Genomic DNA, 23324 nt, shown 5'->3' on the forward strand with positions numbered 1-23324 from the left:
AATGCTCCCTATTTTGGCTGCCACTGGCTCTGGAAGGTCTCGGGTTGTCAGAGATATTTCCCCAGCCTGCTAACACAAAGCCCTTTTGTGGGACGTGCCCACGCTTGAACATGGGACCTTCCACATGGAAAGAAGAAGAAGAAGAAGAAGAAGAAGAAGAAGAAGAAGAAGAAGAAGAAGAAGAAGAAAAAGAAGAAGAGTTTGGATTTGATATCCCGCTTTATCACTACCCAAAGGAGTCTCAAAGCGGCTAACATTCTCCTTTCCCTTCCTCCCCCACAACAAACACTCTGTGAGGTGAGTGGGGCTGAGAGACTTCAGAGAAGTGTGACTAGCCCAAGATCACCCAGCAGCTGCATGTGGAGGAGCGGAGACGCGAACCCAGTTCAACAGATTACAAGTCTACCACTCTTAACCACTACACCACACTGGCTCTTGCATGCATTCTGCTATCACAAGGGTGGTGCAGAGTACTCTCCCTGCTACTTGGAGTCCTCTATTTGAAGGGCTGTCTCGTTTAAGGCTAAAGAATCATAAGAAGAGGGAGTTGGTGCCTTGCTCAGCAGCCTAAGTAGCGTGAGCAGAGGCACAAGTCACCTAGTCACAGTCTGCTCCACTATGGTAAGAAGGATTGCATTTCTATTTCAGTTATAGTAACTATTTCTAAATGTGCACCTATATCTATATAAATCAGCAATGGTGCTGGCACTGTGTGCCACCTGTTTGGCGACATATCAATGACTGTGCAGTCACAATATCAAGTCACAATCTGGAAGCACCCATCATATGAAGCAGAAAATTGTAAGGTGGGAGTTGAGCGGCAATGAGATGCAAAAATTACTGTCAGTGATAATTAGCTTAAATAGATATTAAATAGGCACACCTTTAACCAATTTGTAACTGCAAAAGATGTGCCCATCTAACATCTACTTAAAGCTTTAATAATTACAGACTGTAATTTTTGCATCTCATTGCCATTCAACTCCCACCTCCTATTTTCTCCATTGTCTAATCAGAGTGGAGGGTTTTTTTAGCCTGGTCAGTATCGCTATTGGATTCAAAATCGTTTTTATAAATGCAACTGCTTTAATTGTGTCTTTATTTTATTGATGTTTTTTTATCAAAACCTCGCTCTGAGATGTTTTGTAAAGGGACCCCTGACCATTAGGTCCAGTCGTGACTGACTCTGGGGTTGCGGTGCTTATCTCGCTTTATTGGCCGAGGGAGTACAGCTTCCGGGTCATGTGGCCAGCATGACTAAGTCGCTTCTGGCAAACCAGAGCAGCACATGGAAACGCCATTTACCTTCCCGCCGGAGCGGTACCTGTTTATCTACTTGCACTTTGATGTGCTTTTGAACTGCTAGGTTGGCAGGAGCAGGGACCGAGCAACGGGAGCACACCCCATTGCGGGGATTCGAACCGCTGACCTTCTGATCGGCAAGTCCTAGGTTCTGTAGTTTAACTCACAGCGCCACCCACGTCCCTATGTTTTGTAGGAAGCAAGTCATAAGTGGAATGGAATGAATAAAGTAAACCTGCCTGATAAGATTTCACGTCACGAATCCAAAGAAGGCCTGAGTCTGCAAAAGCTGGTGCCATAATAGCTTTGGTTGGTGTTTAAGATGCCACAAGGATCTTTCGACCATTTTTGCCTCGAAATGGCAACTTGCAAGGCAGCTTGCGTAGTAGACTTTAGACCTCTGAACTGCGCCTCTGTTTGCAGGATGTGCTGACAGAAGAGTGAGCAAGGCATTAATCAGCTGAGAGATTTTCCTACATACCAGCATTAGCTAGAATGTTATTTACAAAGTGAGGAAGAGGCATGACAGAGAGGGAAGCAGTCTCTCACCCCCTTCTTCCCCATGTATGGATGTGAAGCCAGGGTTACTCAGCAGGATACGGCAGAGACAGAAAGCCCTTTTTGCACTACGGATTTCTCGCAGCTCTTTCTTCCAGGAATGAATCCTTCCCAGGACAGGCTTTTGGGTAAGCCCACATAAGCGGCGGCCCACAAGGCTTATCGCATCAAAGAACCTGAAGATCAGTAGAAGGGAGGTCAGGAGTAGCAAGTCAGTAATAATGGATTGGGAACTGGTAGACTTGGATCCGGACAAACTTTATTCAAGCCCTGCCTTGAACCTTACAAGCTGTGGGCAAGTCACCTGCCAAGCAGTCTAGACTGGCTAGAATAGAAGGCAGGGAGACCAATACAGTTGTATCTTGGATCCTGAAAGCTTTGTGAGTCGAACATTTTGGCTCCTGAATGCCGCAAACCCAGATGTGAGTGTTCCAGTTTGCGAACCTTCTTTGGAACCTGAATGTCTTCCGCAGCTTCCGATTGGCTGCAGGTGCTTCCTGCAGCCAATCAGAAGCTGCGTCTTGGTTTCCAAACATTTTGGAAGTCGAACGGACTTCCGGAACAGATTCCTTTTGACTTCTGAGGTATGACTTAAGTAGGTGAATGCAGAGCCACTGACCGTCAGAGCCAACTAATTTTATTATTCCTGGACGAATAATAATAATAATAATAATAATAATAATAATAATGTCACTTTAAAATGCCCAGGGTGACCCAAAGCAACTTACAATCAACCAATGAAACATGCATTAAACCTAACATAGATACATGAAATCCAAGAGGAAAAAGAAATAGATTAAAAACACCCCAACTACTTCTAAAAGACCATCAATAGTTAAAGGCAAAAGGCCTGGTGATAGAAGAAAGTTTTTGCCTGGCACCTAAAGATATGCAATGATGGTACCAGGCGAGCCTTCCTGGGGAGAGCATTGCACAAATGGGGAGCCACTGCAGAAGAGGCCCATTCTCATGTTGCCAACTTCTGGACCTCTGGTGGAGGGGGCACACAAAGAAGGGCATCATGAGAACCAGTGTGGCATAGGGGTTAGAGCACTGGACTATGACCTGGGAGACTAGAGTTCGAATCCCCACTCAGCCATGAAGCTCGCTGTGTGACTTTGGACAAGTCACAATCTCTTAGCGTGACCTACCTCACATAGTTGTTGTGAGGATGAAATGGGGAGGAGAACCGGGTGCACCACCTTGAATTCCTTGGAAGAAAAGGGTGACATTTAAATGTAATAAATAAAGAATAAACGTCAAGCACACAACAACCCCCAAAGAATCCTTGAGAATTGCTGTTTACCCTTCACAGAGCTGCAACTCTCAGTACCTTTCACAAACTACATTTCCCAGGATTCTTTTTTTCGGGGGTGGGGAATTAGGTGCTTTAAATGTATGACATATACTCAGGTTAAGAAAACACACTGCAAACAAATTAGCCAGCCCCTTCTGTTCCCACGTAAGCATTAATTACAGCTATCGTCTGAAGGAAGATACCTGTTGCTGGTAAGGCAAGTCACTGCTAAAGAGATCAAAGTTTTTTCTTATTTTATTCATTTATTTCATTTACTTGTGGGGTAAATTGGAGGAGGCTTGCCCCTGAGCCCTTAGGGTGGAGAGGGTTAAAATGAGCAAAGCAAAGGGAAGCAATGCACTCATGTCCTGTTTGCGGACTTCCAAGAGATTTCTGGATGTTGGAGGGAATGGGAAGGAGAAGAGAGGATTTTTGTATGTGCATGCATGTTTTTGTATCTGTGTGTTGTTTATGAGCATTTGCCCTTACTGGTCCATCATTATAATGACCAACATTTTGTAGCACTTATATATAACTAGATAGACGAACCTATGGTCTAGCTTGGAATAAAGCGGCTGGTTGCACAATACTGTTTTTCCAAAGCGCTTTCACAAACAGCATTACAGCCATCCGAATTCTTGCCCTATGTAGCAGTCCTGTTTTGGATAACATGTGAGCTGTGAGCTGCCTTCAAATCTAGCTTAGAAAGCTCCGCTTACTGGTCACTGAACAAACACAGTTACATTCACAATGCACAATGCACTGGATGGACATCTTTGTGGGCAGACTTTGGACCAGCGATCCTACTTATCTTGTGGCCACCAGACTTTACCGCAGGAATGAGAGCAGAAAGGGTGAGGATTTATCCCCGGCATACAAGGCACAATTTTGCAAGTGGATTGGCACACGCAAGTGCATATTTTATGGCTCTGACTTCTTCTCCGGACTGGGTGGGAAACTTACAGCATGACTCACGCCTCTTTGGTGAAGTTCCTGAATCAATGCATTGTGCTGAGAAGTCATAAATGGGGCGGCCACCTTACAGGGAACAACAACATCCCATGCGCCTTGCCAATAAACTGCTAATGCAATATCATCTGCACACCTTTTTAGCTGTCCAGAGAAGTCAGGTATTGTGGCAATAATGTCTGCTTCTGAAACTCAGCACCTCTTTGTGCATTCCCTTCAACAGTTCTCCGATGAAAATAGAAACACCCCATTCCATAGTGATAATTTTACTTTTTATACCCCACACATCTTACTGGGTTGCCCCAGTCTCACTGGGCAGCTTCCAACATATATAAAGACATAATAAAACATTAAACATTAAAAAACTTCCCCATAAAGGATTGCCTTCAGACGGCTCGAGGGTCGGATAACTCCATACCCTCCAGTGAAAATAGCGACATCCTACCACACCCTCCAACATTTCTCCAATGAAAATAGGGACTTCTTAAGGGAAAGTGGGACATTCCAGGATCAAATCAGAAACTGGGATGGCTTCTCTAAAACAGCGACGTCCCTGGAAAATAGGGACAGATGGAGGGTCTGTCTATGTCAGGACAAAGGAACATACTTTAATTCACTTTGGACTTAGATAATAGGGTTTTACTGCAGTGTGTATGTCAGAGTTAAATGCAGATAGAGTCAAATAAATCTGAATTATAAAATTTAGTATAAAAAACTGTCAAGTTCAAGTTAGAACTTATTTTTATTTTTGGGGGGGGGGTAAAGAATTGGGGGTAAAGAAGTTGTTGTTGTTCAAATGTTGACCAGAATATTTTCAGAAAACGCGATTTTCAGAATTTTGAATTCCTTGACTGAACTCAAGAAATATTTCACTCTGAATATGTCTGCGCGCTTTTGACATATTTGACTTGCTTCTATACTGAAACGTTTATGAATCACTGCTTTCATTTGGGAGGTGGTAGGGAGTCAATGCTCCTATTTTCCTCTCTCTCTTGGCCTCTGCATAGGTTTTTGACTGATGCAGTTCAAATGCTTACCTGGGTTAATTTTTCCTGCGGTGGAGAAGCAGGTGGGAATATTCCATTTCTCATGCTCATAATACAACTTATGATACAGGTGTTCCATACAGAGGAAAACAGACATAGTCAAATGAACCAATGAAAACCATGTAAAAATTATTTATGAGTGAATTGCCGAGACTGTATGTGATGCAGTTTAAGGCTTTATAGGTCAAATACAGCACTTTGAATTGGGCTCGGAAATTACGGTAATTGGCAGCCAGGGCAGTTGGGCCAGGATTGGTGTTATATGCCTGGTGAGCAACCTAGCCACTGAATTCTGCACCAGCTGAGGTTTCCAAACTGTCTTCAGAGACAGCCCCACGTATAACATGTTGCAATAATCTAACCTAGAGGTTAGATATACACGGAGAGCCAAATATTCATTTCTTCGTTCGTTCTTTCGTTTGTTTGTTTGTTTTAATATACCACTTAGTCACCAAAGTTAATTTGATGCAAAGTTAATTTGAGAGAGGTATTGTATAGTGGGAAAGATGGGTGACAGACACAGCTCTTTTAAGCAACAGCTCTTTATTACAGCAGTTAGCACTGCTCTAAGTCTCTCTGAACAACAGTGAAGCTGGCTGCCTTATATAATGCTCAATAACTTGTAACAGTAACAAATTCCAACTAACTACCCAATTGGTGAAAGCAACTCTCATCCTTCATTTGCATACTGGTGTCCCAGAGTGAGAACTGCAGCCATTCTGAATACATAACAAGAGGGAATGCCAATAACAGGGGTTAGAAGGCGATCCATTTTAAATCAGCTTCTAGCAAATGTAGGCATTCAATTACTAATGCAGAAAATGCAAAAGATATCACTTGTGCAAGTGGTCTTTACGCCTTTCTGGACTTTGCCTTTTCTTTATAGCATATGACATTTTGCTCCAATCCCACTAGAATCACACAGTTTTTGTGTGATTTGTCCCAACAGAATATCAGTGCAGATGCTTTTGTATTAGGCTGTGCCCACCGCTGCTTTGGGATGCATGACATTGGCCACAATCCATTTCCATCTTGTATCTGTCTTATCATTTCCTATGAAATGCTGCATTCTGATGTGCTTCCCCCAAAACATCTTCAATCCAAATTTAGAGGGGGGAAACAACCTTGCTGTGTTTTAAGTTGGTAATGTGTACATAACCTTGCTGTTGCCGTCCAGTTGTGATGCATTTTTGCGTTGGGATTGTTATTTTTAAAAAAAATGTTTTATTTTATCTTATTGCACAATACGTTTTTTTCTACATAGAAAGGCTTTTAATGCACACCTTCTAATAATAATCTGGATGCACACCCCACTCAAAGCAGTGCAGTGCAGAAGGATGACTTCTGCATTGAAGTGCATTGAAGTGCATTATCAGGAAATGTTACCCATTTTTTACCAACAGTTCATGATTCAAGAGGAAACACATCCCCCAGAAAAGAGGACAAAGCAGGATACAGATTTGCACAGCATTTACACATTCTAATTTATATGCATAAATGCAAAGGTATAGAAATAATGGAAGTTAAATAGAAATACACCCCAATTCACCATAATGGGGAAGATTGTGACTAGGTTACCTATGTGCCTGTGGCTCAATTTGCTGACCTGGGTTATTTTTGTTTCTATTATGTATTTTGTGTTTTTATATTGTGATTTTATTTATGTCATGACCACCCTGAGAACTGCAGGTACAGGGCAGTATACAATTTTAAGCAACAACAAAACCTGTCAACATCAAAAGGGTCTTTTGAATAGAAGACTCCCCTCTGCAAAGGACTGCCCTGGCATAGCCACCCTAGAAGGATATACGTACCTTGGGTTACATACGCTTCAGGTTACACATTCCGCTAACCCAGAAATAGTGCTCCAGGTTAAGAACTTTGCCTCAGGATAAGAACAGAAATCGGGCTCTGGCGGTGCGGCGGCAGCAGGAGGCCCCATTAGGCAAAGTGGTGCTTCAGGTTAAGAACAGTTTCAGGTTAAGAACGGACCTCCGGAACGAATTAAGTACTTAACCTGAGGTACCACTGTATACAGACCACAAGCACATATCTCCTCTCTGTGGGGCAAACATATTCACCATGCCTGTATACTGCCTGCTCCCACTTCCAACCTTGCAACCCTGGCCCCAAATAATAAAGAGGACCCTGTGCCACACGGCCTCCTGTCAACACTTGACTCCTCCCAAAATACCAATCCCTCTGTTTTTGTTTTCCCTTTCTCTTCAGTCTTCCCCACTAAACTAGCTCTGGGATTTACATCCCTCTATGCGCTCAGCATATTATGGCTCCAGGCAGCGGCAGCGGCAGCTCTGTCAGCAAAGGAGGCAGGAGGCGGGGGTAACAGCGCTGCCTTGGATTTCTTGAAGTAAGTCCCAAGTAGGGACAGGAAGTCCCCTTGCAGACAGAAAGTCTGCAGCCCCCCCCCCCAGCATTTGGCATGCTTCTCTGTCCTGAGCGCTGCTGTGTGCCACCGACCAGGCAGGCAAGGAATTCCACAACAAAGCAAGGAGTGAGCCGAAGGGAGGAGGAGGAGGAGGAGGAGGAAGGGGGAGGAAGGGGGGGAGGGATAAGCAAGATGGGGATGTGGCAAGGAAGATGAGGCAAGAAGGGGGGGGTATTGAGGCAGAGCAGAAGGCAGCGAGGATGAAAGGGAAAGGAAAGAGGGCTCTAAGAGAGCGGAGACTGGCAGACAAACAGAAGGTAAAAGTATCAAATGCAGGCAGTTCAGTTCTGGCTCCCCCCGCCCTCCTCTTTCCCCGCCACATCTCCCAAAACCGCTGCTTTCGGCTGTTAAAGCTGTAAGGCCCGACTTTCCCTTTGCTCTGCCTTCACATTGAGATGCTGAAATACGAAAAAGGCCTTGCAAAGGTCAAAGGAAGTGGATGGATGCTGAGATGGTGAGCCGATTTTGCTTCAGAGGACGGGGAGGCACAGAAGAGGCAAGAGCAGGTGTAATGATGGGGCTGCAGTGAGGCTTAGTTGGCTCTAAGAGTTTGGATTTGATACCCCGCTTTATCACTACCTGAAGGAGTCTCAAAGCGGCTAACATTCTCCTTTCCCTTCCTCCCCCACAACAAACACTCTGTGAGGTGAGTGGGGCTGAGAGACTTCAGAGAAATGTAACTGGCCCAAGGTCACCCAGCAGCTGCATGTGGAGGAGCGGAGACGCGAACCCGGTTCCCCAGATTACGAGTCTATCGCTCTTAACCACTACACCACACTGGCTCTCTAAGAGTATCTGCAGCGTAAATCCCTCTAAATGTGGACTGCAGGTTTCCTTTGGAGTCTCCAGACTCATTGGGGGTTCCTAAAAGGAGGGTAGAGGAGCATCTGTCATGGATGCTATAGCTGTGATTCCTACATTATGGGGGGGTTCGACTAGATGAACCTCGGGGTCCTTTCCAACTCTACAATTCTATGATTCTGTGAAAATTCTGGACTTTTTTTTTCTTAACTGGTCCTTATTTTGAGTCACACACTGCTGGTATTGCAAATACTTAATTGTTGTGATGGCTGTCAACCTGGAAGACTTTAAAAGAGGACTTGGTAAATTAAATGACAGATATCTATGGCTACTGGTTATAGATGCCAGTATTCAGTATCAGAGGCAGCATACCTTTGAATGCCAGTTGCTGGAGATCATGAAAAGTGTTGTCCTCATGTCTTTGTCTGGGCTTCACCATCTTCTGGGCTTCACCATCATGTTGGCCACTGTGAGAACAGCATGCTAGACATTAGATGGATCTTTGATCTGATCCAGCGGGACTACTGTGTTTTTAAACGGAGAGGAAGTGCAGAAGAGCCGGCTGGATCAGTCCAGTGACTCATCCAGCATACACAGTGGCCAACTAGATGCTGATTAGGAAACCCACAAAGCAGGAGGAGGGCACAAGAGCACTGGCCCCCTGCCCTGCAGTTTCCATCAACTGGTATTCAGAAGCATTTCTCTTTAGAAGGGTAGGACCCCACAGTACAGTGGTACCTCAGATTAAGAACTTAATTCATTCCGGAGGTCCGTTCTTAACCTGAAACTGTTCTTAACCTGAAGCACCACTTAAGCTAATGGGGCCTCCCTCTGCCACTGCACAATTTGTGTTCTCATCCTGAAGCAAAGTTATTAACCCGAGGTACTATTTCTGGGTTAGTGGAGTCTGTAACGTGAAGCGTATGTAACCCGAGGTACCACTATAAAGATAATATATAAGGTTTGTTCTTTTAGCAGTTCGGATATGCATTGTACAAAAAGGAAAATCAAAAGTTATAATTATGTGTCAAACATACCACATGATGCGGTATCAAACAGGTAAAAGATAACAATAAGTGAAATACAATTCAGATTCTATAAACCAATGCTCAGGTGTGTGTGTGTGTGTGTGTGTGAGAGAGAGAGAGAGAGAGAGAGAGAGAGAGAGAGAGAGAGATGGAAAAATACGGAGGCTGGTCACTTTTCCAGCAAATGTTCATTTGGAGCCAACTCACATGCAGAGCTCTAGTAATCCCTATAACCTACAGGCCAAGAAACCAGCTGGCCAAACAAGAATATAGACCCACCATCCTTTTAGCATTGGAGACACAATCTCCTGAGAAGTTCTGCTGTGCAGGTTTCATGGATGTAAATGACAACTGTGGAACAGCACTTAAGTGTTTTTGAGTAGGTTCTGATCCTTTCAATGGAGTTTCATAGGAGCATTGAATTTTAGGGCTGGAGGTCATCTAGGCCAAGCCGGCTCTCAAAGGAAGAGGCTTGAAACAACAGCATTCTTGATAGATGACCACCCATCCTCTACTTGCGTAGGAGAACATCTTCCCAAATTGTACTCTGGGTTTCTTCTATCGGTTAGGATTTCTGTTTGCTCCCGGTAAGTAAGAAATTGTCTGCAACAAATGCTTTGCATGCACTTTAGGAAAAAACCAGAATCATACACTTTCCACAGTTATCTTTTCCATATACAACACAATGTATAGCATAAGAATTGTGATCATCTCCCCACTCTGTTCTCGCAAGTGCAAAACAGAATGCTTTGTCAGCACAGCTGACTATCTGGAGACAATCTGCTTTAAAATTTTAATTTGCCTTTTGGGAATTGGTATCCTGGAGTCTCCAAGCTTACGCTATTCATTTTTAATACTGTTATTTTTTTTTTAAAAGAAACCAATCGAAATCTGAAATGTGTTTGATCTTTAATTGGTGGGTGAAAGCTGGGAGGGAAGAGGGAAATGACAGACCAGCATTGGGGACAATTAGTGGCGGGTGGAGGGCAGGGAAGCTGGCAATGCATTCGGGGATAAATCTGAGGCCCTGAAGTAAAAGTTCTGTTTTCATTTGGTGAGTGGAGGATTGCTTGTGAGGAGAGGGGCCTCACTGGAAGCACTCATGATTTACACGTGCTGGTTTTTAAAGCTACAGTTCTTACGATGGCTGGCTCCAGACATTTTATCGCTTCAGGCAAAACAAAAAACGCCCCTCTCCTCCTCCTCTTCCTCAGACCCCCCATCACAACGCTGAAAGTGGCATAGTAGTAAAAGGAGCCTGAAGAGGAGCAGGTGGTGGCAGCCAGGCATGGCGGAGGCAGGTGCGGTGGCAGGTGGGCACAGAGGAGGTGGTTGTGGGGAGGGGGGAGGCCGGATTTGCCGCCTGAGGCAACTGCCTTGCAGGGGTGTAGTGCTGTTCACCAGCACTTTTGAATGTTTTTCAACACTGATTTAACTATTGAACTGTTTTTATTGAGAATGTTAATGTTTTATTTTATATTTTTTATTATTTAATATTAAAATATTTATTATTAAAAATTTATTTTTTATTTTTGTAAACCGCTTATAGGTTTCCTTAAAATCAAGCATGCACACACACACATACACAAGCAAACAAGCAAGCAAGCAAGCAAACAAACAAACAAACAAACAAACAAACAAGAGATTGCTCTGCAGCAGACATGCAAGGAGTGATAGAGCCGGCTCTACCATTAGGCAGAGTGAGGCGGCCGTCTCAGGCAGCAGGTGCTGTGGGCTGCGGACCAGCCACAAGGTGTCTGAGGATAGAGCTGTGTATACCACACAACCTGCTCCATGTCCCCTAAAGGAGCCTGCTGCCCTCAAGTGTGTTGCCCTGTCACCATTGTGCTTAAGTGTACCTTTCAAAAGAAACCAGAGGCTTTTCTCCTGGGCATGGTAGGCCAATTGGTGTCAAAGAAAGATAGGACGTTTTTTGTGTATGCTACAACAGCAGCAAGAGTTTTACTAGCAAAGTATTGGAAGACACAAGAACTACCCACGCTGGAAGAGTGGCAGACGAAGGTGATTGACTATATGGGACTGGCGGAGATGACGGGCAGAATCCGGGACCAAGGGAAAGAGACGGTGGAAGAAGATTGGAAGAAATTTAAATTTTATCTTAAAAATTGTTGTAAAATTAGTGAGTGTTAAAATGTCATGGGTAAAGCATAGCAGATTTGCAGTGATAAATGACTGGATAAGAGGAAAGAAAAGGGTTAAAGAAAGGGATTTATAAGTAATTTAGATCAGGGGTTGCTGAAAAAGTTTAAAACAGGGATGCAGAAAAGGGAGGCATGGGGAAGTCGTTGAAATTGGGTATAAGAAAAAAAGATTATGAAATTATACATGTTTATATGTTTGTTTGTTTGTGTATTGTTGTTTGTAATGTCTTATAATATATGTTGAAAAACTAATAAAAATTTTATTTAAAAAAAAAAAAGAGATTCAACTGCCAGTCCAACCAGCTTCTGCCAGGGCTGACCCAAAACATTCTGCTGCCTGGGGTGGAACAGCAACTTGCACCCTCCCACAAACACACACATATACACACAACAACAACAAAGCACACAGCACCAAAAGCCAGTCAGGTAACTTTGGTACTTCAAGTTGAACATTCCCATATGCCTCAACACCCCTTGGAAAACTGGGACATCCCATTTTTTCATGTGAGAGCTTGGTGGCCATTTTGGGTACCATAATTCCACCCCACCATGATCTCACACAAGTCATGTGACTCGTCTGGGAGGGGAGGGCGTCCTGGTTTTTGGTCAGGACATATTGAAGGGTATGCATACCAGCAGGCTTTTCCCTGCTTCTCTGGGAGTAAAACCACTGTGATAAACTAAATAACTGCTGATTGACTCTCTAAACTAGCTGCCTGAGGTGGCTGCCTCGCTCTTCCTAATGACAGGGACGGTCTTGGCTTCTGTATATGCAGTGAGAGGAGGCGCCATCTTGCCCTTCGCCTCTGGCAGGAAAATGTTTAGGGCCAGCCCTGAGGGGCTCTCTATATCCCTCACAACCAAGAGGTGACAAGCGAGTGGTGTTCTCCCCCCGTCCCAATACCTCAAAACTCCAATTATCTGTGTAGCTTCACAGATATACCGCTATGTATATAATCAGACAAAATAGATTTGCACCACCAAGTCTGGTAGGACAGCCGTCTCCCTTTCCCGAATCCCCTCCATTCCCTTAACCCCTGTTTCCTGCTATCAGTTAATACAGGCCCGCGCCAGGAGGCAGACAGCCTGATCCCGGCAGACGAGACCTGCCTGGACCTCAGACGTCTAATCGCACTCTCCTTTGCCGGCTCTTTTGCCGTTCTGTTTACTGAGGCCCACGTTAAGAACATGTGAAACTCGGCATTGTCTGCAGGCCACCAGAGAGAACGGTTGCCAGTTTTCACAGCTGATTATGGCCTGCACTTGGAAAGTCTTCTTACAATGGCTCCTTGTTCCCACGTCCATCCCCCTCTTTTCTCTCCAAATCCCACTCCTGTGTCATATCCTCTGTGACCTCTTTGCGGTGACCTCATCTGGCTCCATAACTTCTGATGAAACCAAATGTCCAAAACCTTCCCCCACCCACCCACCCACCCCTGCTTTTGGGTGGTTTGGCCAAAATGTGCAGCCTCTTGCAAACCAGAGAGAAACTGGTGAGCTGAGTGTTATTTCAAAAGCGCTGGGGGATTTGCCAGCCCTTCCAGAGCTTTTACCTGGGGCACGCAAGTGAGGCTTTGGAGAAAAAGAAGTGGATTTGAAATCTTTCACAAGTAAACTCCTTCACTTTTCCTGTCATAACTCAGGGGATATCTGTGAGGTGCACTGGCAGCGGTTGAAAAAAATTAACGCTGTGGTAGCAGTCGCATTAGCAATAATAAGAATCACTTCAACCTATCATTCTGCATCTCCTTAATGTCATAAACTATGAATAACCCATGCATCATCAGCTTTTCCCGCAGGGAAAAGAATTGGTGACTATTAAGCACGTGTTAGAAGCAGAAGACCTCCGCGCATAGTTAGACTATGGAATTCACTGCCACAAGATGTCCTGGTAGGCATGACCGCCAACCTGGGCAACTTTGAAAGGGGGTTAAACAAATTCATGGAGGATAAGGCTATCAGTTGTTACTAGTATTCATGATGGCTATATTGTGGAGGAGGCAGTGTTTGTCCACACTGGAGATGACCGTGTGTTTGCAGCTGTTTCACTACCATTTAATTTGCGTAGTCCACATGATATTACCTTCAAACAACATCAGCCTCCATGCTTTTCCCCTATAAATTTGGGTTTACCCATCATGGGGATAATCCGATAGGTTGGAGGAAACATTTGTAATATGGAGTTGGCCTGCCGGTGGGCCTGGTGTCTGAAGACAGCTCCTTGGGGATCCTGCCATCTTCCATTCTGTCAACATGACCAAGCCAGCGTAGATGCCGCTGAGACATGCTGGGAATGTAGGTTGGTAAATTGTACTGGGTCTGTACTAATCCCCGAGGGTGAAATCTAGAGAACTACATGGCTTCTTTTTGTGTACGGGGGTCTTACCTTGCTGACCTCTTGCGCCCTTCTGACAGTGGTCATAGTTCAGTGGAACAGAACATCTGTTTTGAATGCAAGAGGCCGCAGGTTCAATTCCCAGCATCTCCAAATAGGTATATGGGGAAACCCTGTTCAAAATCCTGGAAAACTGTTGCCAGTCAGTGTGAGCAGTGCTGAGTTAGATGGACCAGTGGTCTTACTCAGTATACTAAGGCAGCTTCCCATGCTCCATGAGAGCCGCTACAGAATATTAAGAGAACCTTCTGGGTGGGAGGGGGGTTGAAGCTGGGTGTGGGGATGGATTCAGCATGTGTTTTCACTTTGCACATGGGACTGTTTGGATCTTGCTCACATCTGACAGCAGGAAACTTCCTTATAGGTAACACTTCTAAGTGCAAAATAAAAAGCAAAGTTGATAATAATGACTCCACGTGATCCAATTCAACCACTCAAAAAGATCATCGCATACAGAAAACCCATTTGTTATCTATGATACAACCAGGAGCCAAAATTCTTTGAATGTTATACATTTAGTTTTAGAAATCTGATAAGCTGTTAGCCTAACCAGATACATTAACTTCATTTTTATATTTTTGGTAAACATGCCAGTTTTGATGGAACTGTTTGTACTTCCCAAAGGAAAAATCCTTGCAGTTTCTAGCAAATCCACCATTAGTTGTGCAATATTATACTGTACTGAAAAGTAAATCCCAATGGGGCTTACTCCCAGATAGGTATTTATAGGATTACAGCCTAAACCATGTAACATTTTAGGTGCAGGCAGCAGAATCCTATACACACTTACTCAGAAGTAAGTCTTGCTGTGTTCAGGGAAACTTCCTCCCATATAAGTATTCATAAAATTGCAGCTACAGAAACTAAGTAGATGTAGCAGTGGAGCTAATGGTAACTCTGCATCTACATATCATTTCAATTTTCCATTCTCCCAAAATCTGAGCAATCACATGTGAAAAAAGTTCAGCCCTGTCATGAATGGCAAAACAATGCTTATTGCAATCATGTGTTTTTCTTTCTTCACCCTTTCTTCACTGTTTCGATTCTTTGCTCATTTACGGTAACTAGCTGGATGGGATTCGCACAACGTTTTTTCTTTTTCCTTTTTGGAAGTGTGAGGAATGAGTAAAGGGATTGAAAATCCAAGAGCAACTATCCAACGATTCTATTGTCTGAATCTATAGTGAGCACACATTTGGAATAATGTTTGGGAATTTTGGATCACCCTATCTACGTAAAATAGAAAACAAAAATGTTTTAGAGTCACAGAGCAAGGCCAAAAAGAGAGCGAGAGAGTTGGGTGAATCATTCCCCTTTTTTGCTTTCAGTCTAGAAAAATGAAGGCTTAAGGAGACATGATAAGAGTTTCATATAATTCTGAAATATGCAGAGAGACTTCTGTTTCCCACCAAATGCTGCAACCAAAATTCAACTGATGAAACCAGCTGGCAAGAGGCTTCGCATAAAGGAAAGGAACTGCTTCACACAGGTATAATTAACTGAAGGAATGTGTTGCCACAGGATGTTGGGACGGCCACTGGCATAGATGGCTATTTGAAGAGGATTGGCAGTGAGTGAGTGGGTGGGTAGCAGTCATGCATCTAGCACATTTAAAAGTCACAAGAACATAGCCAAACATGAGAACTCTAAGAAAATAGGTTTGGCTCAGCTGGGTGTCTCCTCCTCCTCCATTTAACGCCAAGGGTGTTTTCATTTGCTGATGTCTTCAAAGCACTTTGTGAGTCCAGACCAACTAACATGCTCCCAATGGGAATGGTGGGTAGAAAAACATGAAGCCTGGAAGGGAAGATGGAAGGGAAACTGCTAGACTTTGGTAAAAGTTACATAGGGACAGACATCAGACACTGGGGACAGAGCTTCCTCCCTCTGAGCAGTAAAAGGGAAAAATAATATGCCCTTCTGCATATGGCGGCAGCATAGGGTGGTCACTTAGCCATCGCTCAAAAGAAGAAGAACAGAAGAGGGCACAGATATGCATGAAATTTACAGATGCTAATTTATGTACAGATGCAAATTTGGAAATAATTGCTATACAATACATCTCACTATAATAGAAAAGATTGTTTACTGTTGGTAAGATGGTTAATTCTAAGAAGGGAAATCAGGAGAGGCCTTGGAAATGCCCTTCAGGAGTTAGCACCTGGGTGGCAGACTGAACATGCATGCAGATCACTTTGCCACAGTCTTGCCAAGTACGGTGAGATGAATTGTGCTATCTGCATTATATTAGGGTTGCCCTATTGCAAAAAGTGAAAATCCAGACACAAAAGTTGTTGAGGTTTTTTTTTGGCAAAGTTGTTGAGGTTTTATGGTGTTAGGTTTTTTTAGTTTTTGCAAAATCTCAAAAAAAATAGAAAGTTATTGAGCTATTTTTAAACAAGTTTGCTGGACTTATGGCACAACCCTACATTATATGTGTATTTCTTAATTTTGGTTTTTAGATATAAATACATGCAACTGCTATACAAATCTGTGTCCTCTCTTGAGCCCCTTTATGGTGACTTGTTCAGTAACTGTCCTACGTGGGCTTATTTGAAATATTACTGACCAAGTTCACATACAAAGCTGCATTACATAGTCAAACTAATGATGCTTCTCACCCACTATTGTCTATTCTAGTGTTTTCCAGTCTAGCAACCCTGGATGTTGTTGAACTAAATCTCCCATCTACCCTGACCATTGGATAAGCCTGCTGGGGTTGATGGGAGCTGTAGTCCTATATAACAAATCCAGCTTAATGATGTAACATTGGAAAGTGTTGATCACTTCTCCTACCTTGGCAGTTGTCTTTCCACAAGAGCCAACATTGATGCAGAGATCCAGCACTGCCTGAACTCTGTGAGTGCAGCTTTCCCCAAATGAAGTGCAGAGTGTTTGAGGACTGGGTCATTCACAGGGAAACCACAATGCTTGTTTACAGAGCTACTGTACTACCAAACTTACTGTGTGCCTGTGAAACACAGACTACATAAAAACACTATCTCCAACTCCTTGAAAGATTCCGTCAATGGTGTCTCTGAAAATTTTTACACATTACTTGGGAAGACAGGCAAACTAATGTCAGTGTACTGGAAGAAGCAAAGATCACCAGTGTTGAAGCAATGATTCTTCAACAACAACTTCATTGGACTGGTCATGTTGTTTGGATGCCTGATTAGGCAACTACTCAATTCCAAACTTAAAACCAGAAAGCGTAATGCTGGTGGTCAATAAAAGAGGTTTAAAGACTTTCTCAAGGCAAATCTTAAAAATGTAGTATAAACACTGACAGTTGGGAAACACTGGGCTGCAAGTGCTCCAATTGCAGAACAGCCTTTACCAAAGGTGTCATGGACTTTGAAGATGCTCAAACTCAGGACAAAAGGGAGAAATGTGCTAAGAGGAAGGTACATTTGGCAAACCCTCACTGTGATCAACTCCCGCCCAGAAACCTATGTCCCCACTGTGGAAGGACGCGTGGATCCAGAATTGGCCTCCACAGTCACTTACAGATGCACTGTTAAGACAGTGTTCATGGAAGACAATCTTGCTCAGGTACGAGTGATCGCCAAAGCAGAAGAAGTCCTATACCACCTGGAAGCTCACATCTGAAGAACACTGGCCTCTTTCCCACTGGTGAGCCACAAGAAGACTAGTTAACTGAGGTCATTCCTTGAATCTTTTGTGAATCATATCCATAAAGGAACTGAGCGACCGGCTATCAGTACAGGAATAGTGCCACATGGAGCAAGCTCTCCTGGTGAGCTGTGCTGGAATTCATCAGCTGACAGGAGCCAGATAACAGATGGTGTGGCTGAGCCTCTGTATTTTGACAAAAGATCCCTTGTTTTCAAGGTTTAATATTTTGCATGTCACTCTGGATGGAGAAATTCATTGGAGAATGTGCTTACATACGTGGCTTTTGTTAAGGCAGACTTCATATTTTTCCTAATTTCATTAGTAAGCAAGTTAAAATATGATGTCTAGGTAAGAGTCCTGTTCTTCTGTGCTTTGTTTCACTGCAAGCGTTCAGGTGGTGGTGGAAATCTACAATTTATTGCCACACATCTTTAAAGCACTGGTAGACAGCTGGCTGGTCAGTGTGCCAGTTTAGAGTAGAGCACAAGGCAATAGAACAAGACCCCTGCTTTTTTGGGGGGGGATCAGTAAAAGGATTGACATGCCAGTGTTCTCTTCTTATTTTATGAACAGCAAGAATACTGGTCTCTTTCCCCCACCACAAAAGGAAGGACGCGCACACACACACAGATGGAATCAACATTTTCATGGCATAGTATCATAGAATTGTAGAGTTGGTCATTCAGCCCAACCCCTTGCAAAACAGGAATATTTTGCCCAACTTGGGGCTCAAACCCACAACCTTGAGATTAAGAATCTCATGCTCTACCAACTGAGCCATACACTCTTATATCATTCATAGGAACAGCCTGCAGCTCAGGGGTAGAAAACAGGCTTTATATGCAAAAGGTTCCAAGTTCTACCTCTGGCATCTTCAACTGGAACTGAGAAAGACCCACAGCTGAAACTCTGGAGAGCCACTACTTCATCAGCCTTCGCCATGTTGGCTTCCAACAAATAATCCTGGGAACTGTAGTTTACCCCCCTCACAGATCTACAATTGGCCAGCACCCTAGTACAGGTTCCCAGGATTCTTTGGGGAGGGGAAGTCATGTGCTTTAATTGTGCTTCAAATGTATGGTGTGTGGGCAGCCACTGTCACTCTAGCAGAGGAGCATTTACCTGAGCAAACATTAGGAAGGCTGCTGCCCTCATTCCGCAGCAATGCCCCACAATTTGGGGTATCCTTGACCAAACAGAAATTTAATTGTCAGTGTTTTGGGAGTGTGTTCTCACCCTCTCCAGAACTAAAATATGCAGTGTCTAATAAGAAAGAAGGGCCACGGGTGGCGCTGTGGGTTAAACCACAGAGCCTAGGACTTGCTGATCAGAAGGTCGGCGGTTCGAATCCCCGCGATGGGGTGAGCTCCTGTTGCTCGGTCCCTGCTCCTGCCAACCTAGCAGTTCAAAAGCACATCAAAGTGCAAGTAGATAAATAGGTACTACTCAGGCGGGAAGGTAAACGGCGTTTCTGTGCGCTGCTCTGGTTCACCAGAAGCGGCTTAGTCCTGCTGGCCACATGACCCGGAAGCTGTACGCTGGCTCCCTCGGCTAATAAAGCGAGATGAGCACTGCAACCTCAGAGTCGGTCACGACTGGACCTAATGCTCAGGGGTCCCTTTACCTTTAGAAAGAAAGAAAGAAAGAAAGAAAGAGAGAGAGAGAGAGAGAGAGAGAGAGAGAGAGAGAGAGAGAAGCACAAGTTAAATTCTTCAGCAAAGCCATTGTTCCTGCTGCAAGGAAGAAGGCATGAAGGCAGTTGTGTTGCTGTCTAGGGCCTGGTGCAAATGTAAGTTAGCTTCGTAAGTGTGTGGGAAAATTCCCTTGTACTGATGGGAAATCTGAAGGCATACATTGCTGAATGGGTGTAAGAGTTGGAACATAGCAATATAAGCTGCTGCAAGAGTCAGCATGAGCTAATGTCTGCTGAGAGAGAGGCAGCCTAAAGAGCATTAAGTAGGTGTTGAAAAAGAAGCAGATTCCCACCTCCCCAAGGTGCTATGTGGTCCTGGTTTGATTGATAACTGTGGTTCAAGCTTCTCTCCCTTGGCGGTGGGGGGGGGGTCACCCGTCCTTCTCAGGCTTCCCTCTCAGTGGTCCTTTTCAGAAACCCTTTGAGTGGCAGGGAATGTGTCAATTTGAAACAAGTTATCTGATGCACAGAAAACTGCGGAACATTGCCATGTGCCAACGGCATTCCCAGACAGGGCAGGTGAGATGGCCAAAATTTCCTCCCGGCTCTTTCACACCCACAGAGACAACAATGAGGAATAGAGTTTCCAGGCTGCTGGCCATTTGGTAGGGGAAATGATGAATTCACAACAGCTTGTTTGTAGGGCTACCACATTTAATCAATAGATGAATCAACCAAAGCTTAACTGATGAATCTGGCAGAGCAATTTAAGAGCACACTTGGGGTTGTTTGTTCTTTGCTTTATTGATGCTATTTTGGTTCCAGTGTGTTACTGGAATAAAAGTATTAAGTTAGCTTTCCCTTCGAAGAATAAGCAATAACTTTTTGTTTAGCAAGTCGGAAGCAACCAATCACACACATCTTTCAATCTGTCAAAACAGGAATTGGTGTTGGGGTTTTGGCGGTGTAAATTAATGGGAAGAGAATCAAATGTTTAATCAGTTAACTAGTTAAAATGAGCATGGATCAGTTAAAAATTCTGCAACTGGTGGACAGCCCTACAGGTTTGCTTCACAAGAATAAACCATTAAATCATTTTTTAAAAAAAAATAAGAAGAGAGAAGTCACTAAAAAAGAAAGGGAGGAAGACATATAGTCTCCTCATTAGAGACAAGACTTGTTGGCTATCTTACCTACCATGTCTGGGAATGCCATATCTATCAATAGAACGAAGCAGTAAAGCAAAATTTATTTTTCAAAATTGTCTCATTTTCTCAGCCCCTATTTATTTATCTTTTCCAGAATTTATTACAATGCAAGCCTACGCACATCTAGTCTACTCAGAAGCAAGTCCCACTGAATTCAATGGGGCTCATTCTCAAGTAAATGGAAACAGGATTGTAGCCTTAGACACATTTTTGTAAAGAGTTGGGTTGTGTTTTTTTAAAAAAAAAGTATTTTAATGCACATTTTACTCCAGTATGTACAGTTCTGTACACATTACTTGACTGGAAAACCGCAGGGCAAAATTCAGAGAAGTGTAAATTTTGAAGGATGGCTGCGTTTCAGTTCTCAGATGGTTTAGGAAAGTGCAGAATACTTAGATTCACCCTTAAATGCCAACTGAATTGACTTTATCCCCCATCCCTACTCAGTGGGTATCATTAGGAAGGCTGTTCTACAAACTGGAAGGCATAGCCTTGGTTACACTTTGCACCTGCAGAGTTAGGCTTCACCTGAAGACATTAAGGCTGCAATGCTACATAAAACAAGGTGGAGGAACACATGACCCTCCTGATACTATTGGACTCCATCTCCCATCATCCTTGAGACCACTGGCCATGGTGGCTAGAGCAGAGGGAAGTTGGACTCCAATGGAATCTGAAGGGTCACAGTTTCTCTACCCCTGTTGTATAGATGGCTTCCCCAGCCTCATGTTCTTCAAATGCTCTGGACTACAATTCCCATCACTCATTGCTGGCTGGGGCTGTTGGAGTTTGAAGTCTAAAACATCTGGACAGCATGGTTGCCATGTTGGGGAAAGTTGCTACATGCACTTTTGTTGTTGTTGTTTAGTCGTTTAGTCATGTCCGACTCTTTGTGACCCCATGGACCAGAGCACGCCAGGCACTTCTGTCTTCCACTGCCTCCCGCAGTTTGGTCAAACTCATGCTGGTAGCTTCAAGAACACTATCCAACCATCTCGTCCTCTGTCGTCCCCTTCTCCTTGTGCCCTCCATCTTTCCCAACATCAGGGTCTTTTCCAGGGAGTCTTCTCTTCTCATGAGGTGGCCAAAGTATTGGAGCCTCAGCTTCAGGATCTGTCCTTCCAGTGAGCACTCAGGGCTGATTTCCTTCAGAATGGAGAAGTTTGATCTTCTTGCAGTCCATGGGACTCTCAAGAGTCTCCTCCAGCACCATAATTCAAAAGCATCCATTCTTCGGCGTTCAGCCTTCTTTATGGTCCAGCTCTCAGTTCCATACATCACTACTGGGAAAACCATAGCTTTAACTATACGGACCTTTGTTGGCAAACATGCCCTTTTAGCCGGGAGTAAACCTCACTGGGACTTACATCTGAATAGACTCCACAGGGATTGTGCTGTAAGGCTGCAATCCTATGCCTACCTATCTGGGGGAAAGCATTATTTAAAACAGCAGGACTTTTTCTATGTATACATGAATAGAATCAAGCTTAAAGGCACAGGGGAAATATTTCCCAATATATTCTGGGCTGCTGCTAGACAATGTGTACGTATGACTGAATGAAGCACCCCATTGAAGATATTTAGGATAAGAAGACGCTATACCTATTTAAATTTGTTAAGACATTTCTGTGTGGGCCATTTTAGTGAGCGAGAGGTTAATTCTGCAGCACTGGAAAGCTACAAATGTATTTACTGCTATAAACTTGTTCAGGTTACTTAATAGCTAGACTCATCTGACCAAAGAGCCTTACTCCCATGAAAATGTGCATAGCATCACAATTTAATCAGTGCACCAGGAAGGACTTAGGCACAAGAGAAAAGGGAATATCTTTTATGGTTTGAGGATCTATGGTGCAAGCACCTTGATGAAGCTAAGTGGGTTCAGAACTGCATGAGAAGCCTACCTGGGGGAACTTATTTATGGTGCCCTGAGTTCCACGACAGGAGGAAAAAGGATATAAATATACTAAATAAAGGACATGTAGCAGAAGAAATAGGGGTGAGAAATTTATCTCCACCTGCCATAAAGTGATAGCACGTTTTGGAAAATTGCAGCGACCTGAGAAAAGTATAAAGAAGGAACTTAAATCACTGCTGTGAAATATTCATTCTTCTGCTCCCCCCAAGTTTATTATCACTTTTGCATTCTATCTTTCCTAGGGTGGCCAAGTGCCCTACTTCACACAGGAAGGTGTGCTGTTTGAAGACCTGCCTGGTCCACAGACAGATGACCCCAAGGAGGGAGAGCAGGAGGCGCCTTCAAGTTGCCCATCAACAGTTCACACCGGGGTAGCAGACCAAGCTGTCTCCTGGTCACAGTCTTTGCTGCTATGGTGAGATGCCTTGCATTTCCATTGTAATTCTAGCCACTGGGCTTTTTATCAACTAATGTTTATTCAGAGTAGACCCACTGCTATGAATGGACCTAAGTTAATCATACCTACTAATTTCAGTGGGCCTACTCTGAGTAGGACTAATACTAGATAGAACCGATAAATTTGCATCTATACATAGGACTTCGCATATGCAAACAGTGTGCAAGTCTTTCCTCTCTTCCTTTAGTGTTGCATAAGTGGCCGCTCTGATCTTTCATCCAAAACACTCAGGGTGCCTTATCTTCTTTTGCCTTCATAATATCCTGATAAAGTCTGCAAGGCTGAAAGAGAGGCAGCATCCTCCTGACTGCTCTGTTCCTTTCTGTGGGATTTTATTTAAGGCAGTGGTGGGGAACTTGAGATGCAGGGACTGAATGCAACTCTCCAAGGCCTCTCCATTTGGCCCTCAGGAATCTATCTACCCAGGGGTCACACCCCAACCAGTCCTAATCCATGCCGTCCTCC

This window comes from Podarcis raffonei, chromosome 6 (genome assembly GCF_027172205.1).
Source record: "Podarcis raffonei isolate rPodRaf1 chromosome 6, rPodRaf1.pri, whole genome shotgun sequence".
Classification (NCBI taxonomy): Eukaryota; Metazoa; Chordata; class Lepidosauria; order Squamata; family Lacertidae; genus Podarcis; species Podarcis raffonei.